General features: G+C 41.2%; 1 protein-coding gene and 1 pseudogene across 1 annotated transcript in view; one reads left to right on the forward strand and one right to left on the reverse strand.

Annotated features, from left to right (window-relative positions):
- LOC114081398 (integrin beta-3) overlaps positions 1-17163 on the forward strand; it is a 139689-nt gene that overhangs the window by 74911 nt on the left and 47615 nt on the right. The window lies entirely within an intron of this gene.
- On the reverse strand, positions 12548-12669 carry LOC114081402 (small nucleolar RNA SNORA51; annotated as a pseudogene).

Genomic DNA, 17163 nt, shown 5'->3' on the forward strand with positions numbered 1-17163 from the left:
CTATTGCTTTTTTTTTCTAAAAAGCTGATGCTTAACTCATATTTTCACATATACAATTGTTTTGGAAATCACCCAAACAAGCAGATTTGTAGCCACCATAAACATGTCTCCTTTGTATACCCCTGGAAACCTCACACTCATTGCTGACGATAGAGAAGCCCTCAGAACATAAAGACCCCAAGCTGCAGAGACCCTCGACCTTCTGCTCTCTGGCCCAGAGACTTCCCACAATGCTGCGGAGTCTTCTCTCTGATTCCTGGGACTTCCCTTCATCTTCTCTTTTTCTGGAGGGTGAGTTTATCCTGTCCCACCGAGGAGCCTCTGCACAGTCTCCTGCTCTGGGGGTGCTTCTCTCACTCAGCCTGTCCAAGCACGGCCAATACGACTTGCCTCCACGTGTGTGTTATTGCCTTGTGGTTGTATCTTTTCCCTTGAACTTCCCCCAATCCCTCCAACCCCTTCCATGTTCCCAATCAGATCTCCAGGCTCTGTGTTCCCCCTGCCTCACAACTTGTACCTTGCTTTTGGACTTTTTTCAACAAATGGGATTATACAAAAGATAGAGCATCCAGACAGTGTTCTCAGAGATGTGCCAGGAGTTGACCTGAAACTTAGTACACATGGCTCAGTGTCCCAAATCTGGGGAAAGCCTGAACTATCTGGAAAGAACATAAAATTCTTATAGAAACACAATTTTTTTTAAAAAAATATCATTACTTTTTTGATTGACATATAATGTCTGTACACATTTGAGTCACATTATTATTTCAGGCTGAGCATCCCTGATCCAAAGAACCAAAATCTAAAATGCTTCAAAATCAGAAATTTTTGTTTTGGTTTTGGTAATGGGGCTTGAACCCAGGGATGCTTAACCACTGAGCCACAACATCCCCAGGCCTGTTTTAGTTTTTGTTTTAAGACAGGATCTCACTAAGTTACTTAGGGCCTTGCTAAGTGGCTGAAGCTGACTTTGAACTTGTGATCCTCCTATACCTCAGGAGTTGCTGGGATCATAGGTGTGTGCCACCACACCTAGCTCAGAAACTTTTTGAGCACTCATACAATGCTTAACAAGAAAGAGACAGTGGAATGAAATTGATGAGACTATATTATGTACATACATGAATATGTAACAGTGAATTTCATATATATATATATATATATATATATATATATATATATATATATATATATCTCACTAATTGAAAAAAAAAAAACTATAAATAAATAGAAGGAAGACCAATTGAGTTGAGGAAGGGGAACAGGAAAAGGGAGGAGTGGAGGGTAAGGGGAAGCACTAGGGACCAAATTAGAGTAAATTATATTCCATGCTCATATGATGATATCAAAATGAACCCCCATATTATATGTAACTGTAATACACTAATTTCAAAAAGTTTTAGATTTTGGAGTATTTTGGATTTTAGATTTTCAGGTGAGAGATACTCGACCTGCAAAACCTGTGCAAATATTTAAAAATTTGGAGAACTTTGAAATCCAAAATACTACCCATCCTAAGCATTTCAAAAAAGGGTACCCTACCTCTCATACTATAATTCCTACAGTTTCCACATTCATCCTCTGAAAGAGATAGGGACAAGAGCGAGAACCCTAGAGACTTGCTAAGAATCATCACATTATTAATAACTTCCAATCACTGAGCGCTCATCCTGTGCCAAGCACGTACTATGCCACCTCAGTCTCACCGAGTTCTACAGAATCATCCAGGAGCACCGCCAAGTTTTACAGTTCGCAGGCCATAGCAGCCTGGGACGGCTATGGTAGCAGATAGGGACTCCTCCTCCTCTTTACTACCTCATTTAAATTTTCTGAGAAACAGCACAAGCCACTCACCATGGAAATACACAGGGGCCACTCCTGACTCAAGTTCCTGTCCAAGTTCACGAGCTGCCTCCTGCCTGGTTGCTGAGCTGCTTCTGTCCTTTAAGGGACCAACATGGTCACTCTTCTGACTGAATGGAGTCCCTATGAGATGAGAAAGCAACTCCGTTTAGCAGACACAAACCCAGCTAGGAAAACCCCATGTGGATCCTGACGTTATGTGGACAGGGTGTTCAGGAAAGCTGTTATTTTCCAAATTTCAGCTCTAGCATGTCTATTCATTATGTCTTCCTAACAAATTTTTGTATTCAGAAAGCTCCACATAAAAAACAGTGGTTATAAATATTTCATTTGATGGTCCCCTCAGGCCACAACTCTTTGGGTAAATTGATGAAACTATATTACATACATATATGAATCTCACTTACACTGTAGAAATCACTTCCCAAGTCAGAGCCGGTTAGAAGAAGCTCAACCATCGTGGCCCTCTTTGCAATCATAGGCAATTTGAACCAAAGTCAACCCCAGACTAGGTGGGGGAAGGCAGATCAGACAAAGGAGGGGTAGAAGTCCAAGGTACGCAGGGGGTAGACGTATGTCCCCCTGCAAGGTTTCTCCTTCCCTTGTAACCATCATGCTACTCAGTAAATTGGAAGCCAGTGAAGCCCTGTGACTATATCTGTATGACATTTCTAGAGAAGCGCTTGGAAAATGAATTAGGTCTTGTGAGATAATTGGGTACGTGATTTGCTTGGGTTTGCAAGATCAGGCCTTCAGAGTTGTGTTCTTGACTTCTGGTAAGGTATCATGAGGACCTGCCAAAAGACAAATAGTAGAAATCATGATTGTAGCTAGGTGCTTATTAAATGTCAGGCCTTTTTCTAAGTGTTTTACTTAGGAAAAAAAAAAAAAGTGCATTACTAACCTTTGAAATCTTCACAAGAGGGCTGGAAAGTAAGGCTTACTATTATCCCTAGGTTACATTGTAGATGTAAGAAAACCAAGACCAGAGATTAGCCATCTGTTTATAGGTCTTGAGGCACAGAGTGGGAAGCAGGTCCTTGGCTTCAGAGTGCATACTCCTCATCCCATGCATCCTCCAGTTAGGACCTGGTGGAACATTGTTCTGACTTTTAACAGGTTGGTGGACCAATAAAAAATATAGAATATGATCTGAGTTGGTTTATTTTCAAAACACAATCTCAAATGTAATGAAAATAATATGCAAAGCATTAGCCAACCTTGACTTTTTAAAAACATATTGGGAAAAACAAAGCCCAGGAAGATTTAAAAATACAAAGTGATTTAAATACAAAAATGAAGGTATTAACTTAAGACCCTTCTTGCTAATTTTTAAGTGTCGTTTTTCTTGGCTCATGCCATTTTGGGTTTTGCCACCGTGGTTTTTAGCTAACCGGTTGAAGCCCCATTTAGAAGACAGAATTTTTGAGGCATCTGGAGTTCTGTAGTTTGGCTGTGACATTTCATGTCTTACAAGAAGCATTGGGATCAGTCCACACATTATGTTTACTAAAGATTCCTTGTCTTCTTAGTTAAAATCATTTGGAGTACTAGTTAAAACTGTGGATTCCAGATCATACTCCAGGTCTAACAAATCAGAATCTTTTAAGAAAGGGAAAAATGAATCCAATGGTTCTTAGTCATAATCACTCCTCAAGACTTTGACTCCATTGCGCTGATATTGGGTGATAACAGTAGCTTCCAGGGTTGGTTTAACATCTCAGTATCAGTCGTTGCTTCTACCTGGGTAGAAGCCTTGCTGCCAGCATATGCCTGTCACACATTTTTTTTTAAGTTCCTGGAAGGATTTATATGTCTGAGATACAAAAATCACTTGCTGCCTTAGACCTTGGCAAAATAATCATAAGTCAGTATCACAAGTAAGGTGTCTTTGGTGACACAGGAGATAGTTTAGTGACAGAACATAGAAGGAAATTAGTCATGAAGCCAGCTGCATGAGAGAAAAGGCAGCTCTCAACCTGGGAGGTCAATTTCAAAGTGGGATGAGTGAAGAATGTGGATGAGATGCCGGAGTCATTAACTAAAAGTCTGAGCTCAGCCTCAGGACCAGGGTCTGTATGTATAGACAGGGTAGATGGCCATCTGAGGTCCGGGATGCTGCGGGGGCTGTCAGGCTGCAGGGAACCAAGACCCAGCAAGGGGAGACAGGGCTCAGGTACAGGAAATTCAAACCCTCCTAGGAGGAGTGGGATGACAACCAGAAACTCTGGGAACAGAGGTAGGGTCCCAGGGGTTGAAGAAAAAGTGGGTGGGACTTAAAGAAACGAAAATCTGAACAAGAATTCCTCAGTTCCCTGTCTTAAGGGATGATGTTGACTCCAGAATTGGTGAAGTGGAGAAAAAGACTTTCACAGCGGGTCATAGGATAGAGGAGATCCCATTTGGAAATTTAGAGATCCCAAAGGACTCAGGCCACACAGGACATTCCATTGTTAATCTGTTAATCTCAAGATGCTGTCCTTCAATGTGGCTTGCTGAATCTCCCTGTTTGACCTTAAGAAGCTTCCCTTTGGAAAGGTGTTCCCAGCCAGCACACAGCCCACGTGTGCTCCTCCATGTGCATGAGCCCCATGAGCCCACACCCTCCCTCTCTGCACCCAGTCTGGTCTGGCTAATGCCTACAGTTGTAGCTTGATTCCAGGCCCAGCATGCTCAGATCTATCCCATAGCTCCCAAGAAGCCGGGACCAGGTGAGGATAGCATTCTCAATACCAATATCTCCATTTCTCCAAGGTATATCCTAGCGGCTCTGTTTCTGAGTGTGAGCCTCTAGCATCCGGGAATTCACACCCTGATTGGAAGGGACCACACAGCTTATGATTGTTCCTCATCAGAATGGCACAACGAGGCACTTGTCTCATGCAATACAACAAAGCCAGTTGGGGTGAAATGATCCTCCTGAACTACTTCAGAAAGCCAACAGGCATGCTGCAATCCCCTGAGCCCCAGACACATCCAGAGGCCCCCTCTTTCCATTTTCTTGGAGTTTGTTCCATCTGATACCTCTCATCGAGCACCTTCTGGCCTCTTCCATGTGCTGGAAGGCCCCTCCCAGGAAGCCCCACGGCACACGCTCAGAGCCACATGAGGATTCAAGCGACTGTTCAGACACTAATGAAGCCTCCTTGTGCAGAACTGAGCACAGGCACAGATTGTATGTGGGAGGAGATGTTCTCTCCATGTCTGCTCTAAATGTTGTTTCTGAGTTCAGCATTCCAAGAGAAGGAAATGAATGGGGATTACCTGAACCACCCCCTGAGCTGAGGCACATCAATTAACCAGATCATGGGACTCGGCAGGAAGAGTCTCCTTTTTGCTCTTTTTATACCTAAAATCTTTGGGTCAGATTTTGGGATGGTGCACCATAGCCCTTACTCACTTTTCCCTTACACTGCTCCCCCTAGGTGGACCCCATGGTGGTCTGAGCTGCTGAGATCTGGGACCATCTCCTCCTGTGATCTGGGCTCCTAAGGTGGTAGTGACTTCCCACTGTTGCTAATCATAGCTTCTTAGCTCTTCCATCCCCTGCATAACCCATCCTGTGTTTCCAAGACCTCTAGTTCTTCTTCTTTTCTTGGCTGATAAATTGGTTAAGTAAGAGCTAACCCTTTTTGTGACATTACTAAATGCTTTCCATTATTTACACATTTAATTCTAACTTTTACCATCCAAAAAGTACTCTTATTATGCCCCTTTTACAGAGGTAGGGACTAATCTACAGAAAGGTGGCACAGTCAATTAGTGACATAACTGGGATTCATGGGCTCCAAAGTCCATGCTCTGAATCAAAAATAAAAACACAATAATCATAACACAAACAATCTGAGTCACAGCATTTTAGAAGCAAGAGCACATGAGGATAGTGGTTGTCGGAGTGTGAATCCTAGACTGGGCAGCATTAGCATCCCCTAGGTGCTGGTTAGACATGTAACTCTCAGCCTTCAGCCCTAATCTACTGAATCTAAAGTAGTATCCACAGAGGGGGAAGCCCCCTCTAGGTGATTCATATCTTAGTGAAGTTTGGGGACCACTTGTTGAGAGAATGGTTCTATCCTTGGTGTCAAGATTCTGGAACAGTTTGAGATTCTCTCCCTAAAAACCGAGTAGTAGCTTATGTGCCATCTCCCTCCTCCTCTGTAAACCTCTTGTTCTTTCTGGCATGGCCACTTTAGGTGACTGTGCCTACTCTTTCATCTTAAGTAGGGCACTCTTCAGTGGGCACAATGATTGCCCGTCAAAGATGTCCACATCTTAATCTTTAGGACATGTGAATATGTTATATGTCACATGGCAAGGGGGAGTCAAGGTTGCTAATCAGTTCACCATATACACATTATTCTGGATTTTATGGGTGGGTCCAATATAACTACAAAAGTCCTTACATGAGGAAAAGAGAGAGAGAGAAGAATCAGAATCAGAGAAATGGTTGTTTTTAAAGATGGAGGAAAAAAAAAAAAGACGGAGGAAGGGGACATAAGCCAAGAAATGCATAGTCTCTAGAAGCTTGAAAAGGCAAGAAACAGCTTCTCCTTTACAGCCTGCAGAAGGAGCACAGCCCTGCTGACCCCATCACTTTATCCCCGAGAGTCCTATTTTAGACTTCTGACCTCCAGAACTATAAGATAACTTTATACTGTTCTAAGTCACTGACTTTGAAGTAACTTGTTACTGCGGCAATAGGAAACTAATACATACTCCATAATAGAAGACACTCCAGGACGTATTTGATACTCAGAGCTATAGACCTAACCAAATTTTTAATGAATTTCTCACATCTGTTGTTCTTTCAATCTTATCCTACTTAAAACACACACACACACACACACACACACACACATACACACACACAAAGCTTCCAAATCTGGATCCATTTTAGAGACCACTCCTCTCTTTGACTGAACCCTGTCCCTATGTCCTCTGGAACTCTTATTCATCTACCCCCTCCCACTTCTGTCTTCCTTTCTGATCCTGAACACTCCCAAAGGCCCTGAGTCTCTGAAGGCCACTCAAACAGAGGCTGAGTTTTCTCTCACAGCCTAAAGACTTTAGATTCAGGAGGAACACCCTATATCTTTCTAATTTACCATTGTCATCTTGAGGCCATTTAACCCTCTCCCTCTAGCAAAATTCCTTCTTATTGAATGCTCATGCCACTCAGTTCATCACTACTCCTCCTTCTCCTTTCTCCCATCTGTCAGCCTGTCAGTCACTCTGCATCATGCACTGAAGATGTTTGGTCTCACTGTCTACCCTGCCTCTCTACTGATGACCCAAACAGCACCCTGACCTCTCAATTCCTTCATTTATCTTCTCCAGAGATAGTTTCCAACTGTCCCTCATCTATTCACTTCCACAGTCACACCTGCTCTTTGTCATCCCCAAGAACCACATCTTCCTCAGAAATGCGATTTTAAAACTTCCATCCAATCACCACCACTTTTAGGTCTTCTTCTTCCAATGCGACAATGCTTTGATTTCATGGAAACTTCCAAACTTCATCTCACTTATCTAATTGCACAGCCAAAAATCCATAGCTGATTAGTTTAATCACTTCTGTGAGAGGAAAGAAATGATCCCTCTTCTTTTTTTTTTTTTAACTGTACCCTTACAACACAACACAGATTTCTGTGACCCCTAAAAGCATGGGGGTTGCTTCCCACCCTCAAGCACATAATCAGTAATCCAGCAGATACCAAATCACTTCTGTTCTGATACTACCTACCTAGAAATAGTGTCAGGTCCCACCGGTCGAGGTCCAGTCCCATAAGACTGACCCCCACTTCCAGTGCCTTTCCCAAGGCCAGAGGGTCAATTGTGCCTCTGACCAACCAGCTATAAATCAGAGGTTCCTGTGACCCTCTTGTCAGGCTTGATTAATTTTAGAGCAGTTGAGAGGACTCAAGGAAATACTTTACTTTCAATAACTGGTTTATGATACAGGATATTACAAAGGATGCAGATGGAAGACGTGTAAAGCCTTGTAAGAAATAGTTTCCATGTCCCCTCTGGGAAAGATGTACCCAGGGATCTCCACATGCTCAGCTATCTGGAGGTTCTCCAAACTCTGCCCTTTGGGTTTTTTATGAAAGCTTCATTATGTAGCATAATTGATTAAATTATTGACCATTAGTAATCAATTGAAACTTTAGTCCTTTTCCCCTCCCTGGAGATTGGGGGATTGGAACTAAGAATGACTAACCATGCCTTAGTCTTTGTAGTGATCCACCCCCATCCTGAAGCTACTTATGGGGGGTGGGGGGCAGCCACCGCTCAATTCATTAGCATACAAAAATACATCAGTTTGGAAATTTCAAGGATTTTAGGAAGGAAGACCAAATGCACATTCCCCAATTTTATAGTTTCCTTGAAACTGTAATCAAAAATAAAAATACAAGACCATAAGATGAGAGAGCCCTCCCTCTCTCATCTCATGGTCTTGGCCCCTGGTGAAACCCAGCCCTGGCTGAGCCCACCTATCTGTCTTCTCCATTATCTGCATTTGAATAGCAGAGCTTTGCGACTCTAGGTAGAAAATCACAGATCCAGGTTCACTGCTTTGCTTGAAAGATCACAGCCATTATTGTCATGTGAGCAGGGCACACTGCCTGGCGCATCTGTTACCCTTCAGTATGAAATCCCCTCCTCCACAGCCTGACATGCCTGCTTCATAGAGATTCCTTTCTGTTCATCCCCTCCTCACTCTCTCGCCCACATACTCAGTTGGTGATCTCTCCTCATGCTGAAGGAGAAAATGTCAGATGGGAGCCCTCCCCACTCCCCGCCAGCATCTGTAAGTCCTCATTTTAATTCATTTCCTTTCCCAGTCTTCTGGCTCTAAAGAGAGGGCTTCGCCACTAACCGGAACTTGGTCTCAACACTGATGTCTAGAATGGCATTTCCCTTTGCTTACCCAAGGGCTTTGATTCTCCCTGTCCTCAGTCATTCTGGATGGGAATCTATAGCTTCAACTGCTTCTATGATAAAATAAAGAGAAGTCTAAAATCAAAGATCTGAATTTTCTGCTTTTAGAAATTCAGATAAAGATTAAGAGACGTTACGCCTAAGCAGCTCAGTGGTAGAGTGCTTGCCTGGAATACGAGAGGTTCCAATCTCACAGCACCACCAAATGAGGGGGTGACTCTAAGAGTAGGGAGAAGGAAAGAAATAATTAGATTAGCTTTTAAAATAATAATAATGATGATGATGAAATTAAAAAACAATGAAGCCCAAAGTTACTTCTTTGAAGAGGTCAACAAGTTAATGATTCCAGAAATCGATGGAGACAAAAAGAAATCGGATACAAATTTTCAACATCCTAGATGAAAGAGGAATTATTATTATAGATGGTATAGTTACCAAAACACCTCAGAGGAACTGCTATAATTAACTTGATGTCAACAAATTTAACAATGGATTTGAAATGGACCGATATCTTTAAAAAAATACAATTCCCAAGACTGATACAAGAATAGCATTTAGCTTCCAAAAAGTTAAACTTATTGCCAAACTCACCACAAAAGAAAACTTCAGGCCCAGATAGGTTCATGAGGGAATTTCAAGGAGGAACCAATACCAAATCAACAGGACCTATTTCAGAAAGTTGAGGAATGGATTGCTAATAGAATAATCTGAATGAATATCATGGATTTTCTGCTGATCCAAAGATGCCACACCAAAAAAAAAAAAAGTTATATATTTTAGAATTCCATTTAAATGATGTTCTAGAATATGTAAAACTAATTTCTTGTGGGAAACTTCAAAACTTCCTCTGTTGGAATGGGGGAAATTTATATCAAGGGCTTTTCTAGAATAATGGGATCAGGTTAAGGTTACAGGAGTATTAAGAAGATTGCATGTAAGAGTTTTGAATTTAAATATATGTAAATTTAACAAATAAACATTCCAGAAAGAGTGTGAGTAGGTGGAAGTTGAGACAGAACAAGAATGGCAGAATGTTTGCGGTTGTTGAAGTTGGGTGATGCCTGTGTGGGAGTGTATGGCTGGGTTGTGTTTGTGTTGTGTGCGCTTTAAATTCTCCATAATGAAGAGTTAAAGTGGAACAGTTGTGAAGTTGGATTTATAGAGCGAGACATTGTATTTGTGAAACACCCCATTTCCAATTTGCATAGTTCAGATTTGTGCAAAAGAGAGGACATTTGTAATTTCCTTCTAGTCTTATATTTCAAATTGTCCTAACCGATACCGATACACACTTTTGCACCCAGATTTTCTACCCACATTATACTGTAAGCAACTTTGCAGTTTTAGAGTCTTTGGGAATCATCATTTTTAATGGCTACCCCTCTGTCTTCTTAATGCTGAAACTCAGATTTTTATCTCATTATTTTTATCTATATTAAATGTTAGGGCTACTCAGAGCAATGCATCTCCAACGCACCCCTCAGGTATTCTCATTTAATTATTTATGGTATTTATATTCTTCTTGTCCCCAGGAGGATTTAAGGTGGCCTTCATAAAAATGCAACATGATAAAATACATTTAAAACCTAATACAAAAAATAAAGAGAAATGAAATGAATATTTTGTGCAGCAACAATCACACACCCTTCTTCGCTGAGGAAAAGCTTAATAAAACACACACCCAGAACAGATAATGAGGGACAGTGATATTGCTGTATAAGGTGCGCGGGGCTGAAGCAACCTCAAACGCTCACTGGAGGGTAGACAGCAGGATGGCCAAACAAAGTAGCCTCTTATAACAAAGAGTTACTTCTGAAGCAGTACATGTTAGGGGATTTCTGCTAAGCTGGTAACACTTTCATTTTAGAATAATGGAGTAACTTCAGATACAGGATAGAATAGCTTTAACTTGTTATTAGGAGAGCTGAGAGGCAGGGCAGAGGAATAGGCTCCCCTATGGGCTATGCTCTTCCCAGCCCATTATCTTGAGCAAATGAACTCAACATTCCCATTCTCCATTTCTTGCTTTGTAAAACCAAGGGCAATACACCCCTACGTTATGGTGTCACTGTGGAGATTTATCACAATTCTTGGGTTCAGGTGAGGCCCCTTGTGCAGTCACACAGCAAGACATGGCAACTATGTCTCTATCCTTAAGATGCTCATCTTCTGGGGGGCGGGTGGGGGTGGGGGGCAAGGAAACAAATAAGCAACATCACTTCAGAGAGTGACAGTGTCTATCAAGAAAAATTTGCATGTTGTGGAACTCAGGTCAATGGTGTGTGTGTGTGTGAGAGAGAGAGAGTGTGTCTCCCCACTTCTAAAGATATATTCTTAAGAGATATAAGGCACTCACAAAAAGACAAATACTACATGATCTCATTCATTTGTGAAATTAAAAAAAAAATTGATCTCACCAAAGTGGAGAGTAGAATGGTGGTGACCAGGGGATGGGGACGGCAGGGGAGAAGAGGATAGGGAAGGATTGGACAAAGGGAGAAAGCTACAGATACCTACAGGAGGAATAGGTTCTGGTTTTCTGTTGCACAGTAAGATGACAATAGTGTGTATGTGTGTGTGTGTGTGTTGTATAGTGTATATATGTATATGTATACATTATATACTATAGGATCTCTGTTTTTATACTCCATGTGTGTATGATATGCCAAAATACATTCTACTGTCATGTGTAACTAAAAAGAAAAAAAAAGTTAAGAGGAAAAAAAGACTAGAAGAGAGGATTTCAAATATTGTTATCACAAAGCAATGAGAAATGCCGGGGTGATGAACATATTAATTACTTATCATTGTGCACTGTGTACACTGTGTAGGTGCCTCAAAACATCACTTGGTAGCCCATAAATATGTACCATTGTTATGTGTTAATTAAAAGAAAAACGATGTATTGGTCAGGGAATGCTTCTCTGAAAAAGTTCTATTTCGAAAGGAATCTGAAGGATGGAAAGAAAGGTCATCAGGGAACGTGAACAATGAGCCTCAGGTTTGAAGAGACAGCTGGAAGGATCAGTAGGAATGGGGAGAAGAAGGCAGGGGGCAGAGCTCATGGTGCCAGGCTCAGGGACCCAGATTTCACTGTGCGGAAGGAGAGACATTGGAAGATGGAGGCAGTGGAGCTGCACGGTGTGATGGGTGTGTTAAGCCACCATGTGGAGGATGGATTGCAGAGTGGCAAGAGTGAGGCAAAAAGGCCCAGAAAGAAATCACTACATATTAGATGCTTAGGATAATACCTGATGCATAAGGAGCACCACTAAATAGCAGCTACTTTTGGCCAGGCGTGGTATCATACTCCTGTAATCCCAGCAACTCAGGAGGCTGGGGTAGGAGGATGGCAAGTTGAAGGCCAGCCTCATCTCAGCATCTTAGTGAGGCCCTAAGCAACTTAGTGAGACCCCATTTAAAAAAAAAAAAGGCTGGGGATGTGGGTCAGTGGTTAAGCACCCCTAGGTTCAATCCCTAAGGGATTGAACTGGTGACCTGTAGCCCTTCTTTTTGGAAAAAGAAAAATTAGCTTGCAAGGTTAATGATACATTTGGACCATTCATTATTTGGATCAGGTCTTGCTGTTCTCTGTAACTGTTACTCTTAAGTGTGCAGCTCTGTGATGTGCCAGCTTGGCTAGACTCAACTCCATTCCCCAGAAGTCCTTTTCCTGGGTGTGTCACAGAGAGCTTCTAATGGGAGGTTTGGAGAGCGGACAGGAAGCCTCAGGACTTTTCCCCTGTGTGTCTCCATTCACATTACAGACCAGGCACAGATCCCAGGCTGGGGCACATATGCTCTGCCTCTTTTTTTCTATACAGTCATTGTAAGAACACAGACGGCAAAATGCACCCTGAGGCCAGTGTCAAGATTCTGTAGCTCACACATATTGTTGATGTGGTGACTACAGGTCTCTGCAGTGGCTGCAACTGCTCTGCCCTCTCCCATCCTCCTTCAACTTCCCAAGCTCACAGCAGCATTATATGTTCAGCATTATGGTGAAGAGTCCTGGCTTCTACAGGTTCCCCAGACTAAGGTCGGAGGTGATAATAACTGATGTAGATTGCTGTGCACAGTGGTGCACATTTGTAATCCTAGTGATTCTGGAGGCTGAGGCAGGAGGATTGCAAGTTTGAGGCCAGTCTGAGGAACTTAGTGAGACGTTGTCTCAAAATAAAAATAACAAGGGTTGGGAATGTAACGTAGGAAAAAAGTGTCTTTGGTTCTATTCCCATTACCCTCCACACCCCCTCAAAAAAAAGAAGGGGCTGGGGATATGGCTCAAGCGATAGCGCGCTCGCCTGGCATGCGTGCAGCCTGGGTTCGATCCTCAGCACCACAGACAAACAAAGATGTTGTGTCCACCAAAAACTAAAAAATAAATACTAAAAAATTTTCTCTCTCTCTCTCTCTCTCTCTCTCTCTCTCTCTCTCTCTTTAAAAAAAAAAAAAGAAAAGAAAAGAATTGATCTGGGCTTCAGCACATTCTCAATTGAACCAGTTCATGTTAATGGATTCTAGCACATTCCTTCATTCCTTTGCTTTGCATCCATCTTTTCTTTTCCACTATCTTCCCTTGAACTTCAAGTTTCAGAATTAAATGTGAAGAGAACAGTCGTGCATAGGGCTTCCACAAGGTCAAGGTCAATTCCAAATGTATATGTAATTTTATTTTATCTATCTATTTATCAATCTACCTGTGATTCTGCTTCTCCAATGGATCCCTGATTTAATGGATACACCAATACTGATATCAGATCCAGCAGAAATCAATTCAAAAGAAATAGGATTAAATATATCCTGGATTTATCTGAAATCTCTAAGTGTACTTGAGCTTCAGGTATTTAACATTGTTGACAAAAGATAGGACTCAGTTCTGCACAGAGAAAATGTGGATGTGCTGGAATGTAGTTCAGTGGTGTAGTGCTTGCCTAGCATGTTTGAGTCCCTGGGTTATATCCCCAGTACTGGACCATAGAATATTATTTAGCCTTTAAAAAGGAAGGAAATCTTATCATTTGCCATAGCATGGATAAATTTAGAGGTCATTATGCTCAATGAGATAAGCCAAGAATGGAAAGAAAATGACTATATGATTTCACTTATACAAGGAATCTTTAAAAAAAATCAAATTCATAAAAGCAGAGGTTAAAATGCAGTTGCCAGGGGTTAGAAGGAAAAGTTGAATGGAACGGGGACATGCTGGTCAAAGGTTACAATGTTTCAGTTAGGAAGAATATGTTCCAGAGATCTACTGTACAACATAGTGACTATGCTTAATATTAAAGTATTCTCTTCTTGAAATTTACTGAGAGTCAATTTTAAATGTCCTTATCACAAAAAGTGATAAGTATGTGAAGTGATGAATAAGTTCCTTTAATCACTTAATAAATAAGTTTGATTTAATCATTTCACAGTATATACACCTATATCCCATTGTACATCATAAATACATGCACGATTTTTCACTTGTTAATTAAGTCAAGAATGCATGATTCAGCTTTAATTCCCTTGGCAAATTACCACCCAGATTCTCTGTGACCTGCATCTGGGCTTTTGGTGGCCCATCCTAATGAGAAACAGGGAGAAGAGACATTGCTTGGGTATGTAGTTCAGCCCAGTCAAGAAGACACAACTAAGGAGCCCCTGTCTACAGAGTCAAAGGTTGAGAAAGACCAAAGATATTATGTATCCACTATTTTCCTGGTTGTTCATTCTAGAAGGTAGCAACAATGGTCCATAGGATATCATCTGCATCCTAAGCCTATCTGTAGTGCTTATAAAACGTTGACCTGAGAAAAACACATTTGCAACTTAAGCAAGTCACTAGAGCAGGATATTGATAGATGGCACAACAGGCTAATTGTAAACTAGGTTTACCATTGAAGGACAATGGAGGTTTGCTTTGCTTACTTTGAGAACAAAATAAACTATATTGGGTTTCCAGTCAGATAAAGGCCATATTTGAAAAACCAATTAAAGTGAGCAAGTCTACAAACATCGGAGTTTATTATTTCATGAGGTTCTTAAATAGCTTGGTTGGCAAAAGTGCCTTTAGTTGTTTTATTTACCGTAGGTTTCAAAAACTTTGTTCTAGAGGACCATTCCCACTTTCCAGTCAGGAAATCATTTTGGATTGATACTACTTCCAGATATGTATTTAGAGCTATTTATTTAGCTTATAATTCCAGATGTGGGAGTGTCTCTATGAAAGACTCCTTTCATTGCCAACTTAATAGCTCTTCTCCTGTGCTTACTTTTTTGCTAAGAGAACCTAAATGCTCTTGGAATTCTAATGTACCAACCCTAGGCAATGAATCTTCAATCAAGTCTGTTTGGAAGCGGGGTTTTAGTGAGGTTTTACACTGCTGCCACTAAAAGACCCAACCAGAACAATTTTACAGGAGAAAAAGTTTATCTGGGGGCTTCTGGCCTCAGAGGTCTCAATCCACAGACAGCAGCCTCCATTCCTTAGGGCTTGAGGACAGGCAGAACGTCATGGCAGAAGAATATAGTTGAGGGAAACAGCTCATGTGATGATCAGAAAGCAGAGAGAGAGAATCCACTCGGCAAATACGAATATATAAGCCCCAAGCAACGCCCCCAATGCCCCGCCTCCTCCAGCCACACCCCCCCAGCCTTCAGTTACCACTCAGTTAATCCCATCCGGTGGGTAATTCATTGATTGTGTTTAGGCTTCCATACCCCAATCATTTCTTCTCTGAACCTTCTTGCATTGTCTCACATGTGAGCTTTTGGGGGACATCTCACATAGAAGACTATGGAAAAGTTATTTCTTTTCTTTTCTTTCTTTCTTTTCTTCTTTTTTTTTTTTTTGCCAAGAGAGCTTGCAGAAGAAAATATATCATTTGTTTCTTTCACTCTACTTCTTTAATCTCTCCCAACTCCTGACTCCTGCAGGGAAAGTATCTATGATTCTCATAGCTTCATCAGCTACTTTGCCAGGAAAACATCAGGCTTCCATGATGGTTTTGGTAGGATGGAAAGAATCTGGACCTGGTGGAGATGATTGAACACTGAACCAGTCCTAGGCTGCCTTCCTACAAACTCCGTGCTCTTTGTGATAGCTAAATTAAGCCTCTGCAAAACAGGCATTCGGTTACTTGCATCCAAAGCCTCTCCTAACTGATACATCCCCTTTCACCTTACTTTCCTGAGCCATGCCTTGGACAAATGGCATGGCAGACTTTGATTGCAACAGTTCTAAAAGTGGCACTTAGATCTTTCTTGGGACCATTTAATTTCTTTAGTGTTTTGCTGTTTCAATAATAAAGTTGTGTCAAGTTCTATATTTGATATATATTTGTCATATTTGGAAATTATATTTGTCGTATAAGGAGGCATTCAATCCAGCCGTGACAGGTATCATCAGACTTGCTACTTAACAATTAGTTCCCAACAAATAATACGTTGTTTTTCATGGAATACATAGAGTTTATATGGTCAACAAGACAATACCTATATCTAGCTAAGCCAAATTTACATTGGCAAGGGAATGTACCTGTAAGTTACATGAAGCCTTTGGGGAATTAAATCAAAAGAGGCAAAACCATAAAGTATATATGAACCAGGCAAATCCCCTAGGTTGACATGAATAAGACTTGTCAATTTATTCTAATCTTCGTAAGAGTTCCACAGTTCACTCTCTGACAGCTGGCACAACAAAGACTTAAAACTCTAACTAGGAAGGAGGAGGTGGTTACCATCTGTGGCCATTACTGATCCCTCAGAGTTCATCTGTGAGGAATAACTCCATGAGGTATGTAATTTTTTTTGGTTTTCAATTCTTAAAAATAGATTATTACAGTATATTCAAACATACAAGAGAGATTGCAGCAAATAATATAATATACATCCATGTACTCATTGCTGATATTTGACAGGTGTTAACATTTGCCATTGGCTTTAGATGTTATAAAAATAAAACTTTGCAGATACTCTCAAGCCCCTGCATCATCCCGTGTCCTTATTGTTTTAATTTGCATTTCACAAGGCATGTCTTTGCAAAACTAGACCACCTGTGCATCTAAAACTTTATCCATATTTAGGAAGATGTCAAGTAGATGTCTGTCTTCCAAACACACTTTGGTTAGTGGAATTAAATCCTGATGCTACCCAGCCAATATAATCCTGGTGGTTCCTTTCTGATGCCTAGGAATCCAGATTTCATTTGACCACCCAAACCATTAGGACCACACTTTTCTCCCTATATTCCATTTTACGATTAAATGGATCTTGCAAGTTGCAAGAGCTATACATAATTCTTGGAAAGAGTATTTGAGGCAACCCTCAAGACCAGCCTTTAGGGAAGGACATGGTTTAAAACTAGCAATG

Source organism: Marmota flaviventris, chromosome 17 (assembly GCF_047511675.1).
Source record: "Marmota flaviventris isolate mMarFla1 chromosome 17, mMarFla1.hap1, whole genome shotgun sequence".
Classification (NCBI taxonomy): Eukaryota; Metazoa; Chordata; class Mammalia; order Rodentia; family Sciuridae; genus Marmota; species Marmota flaviventris.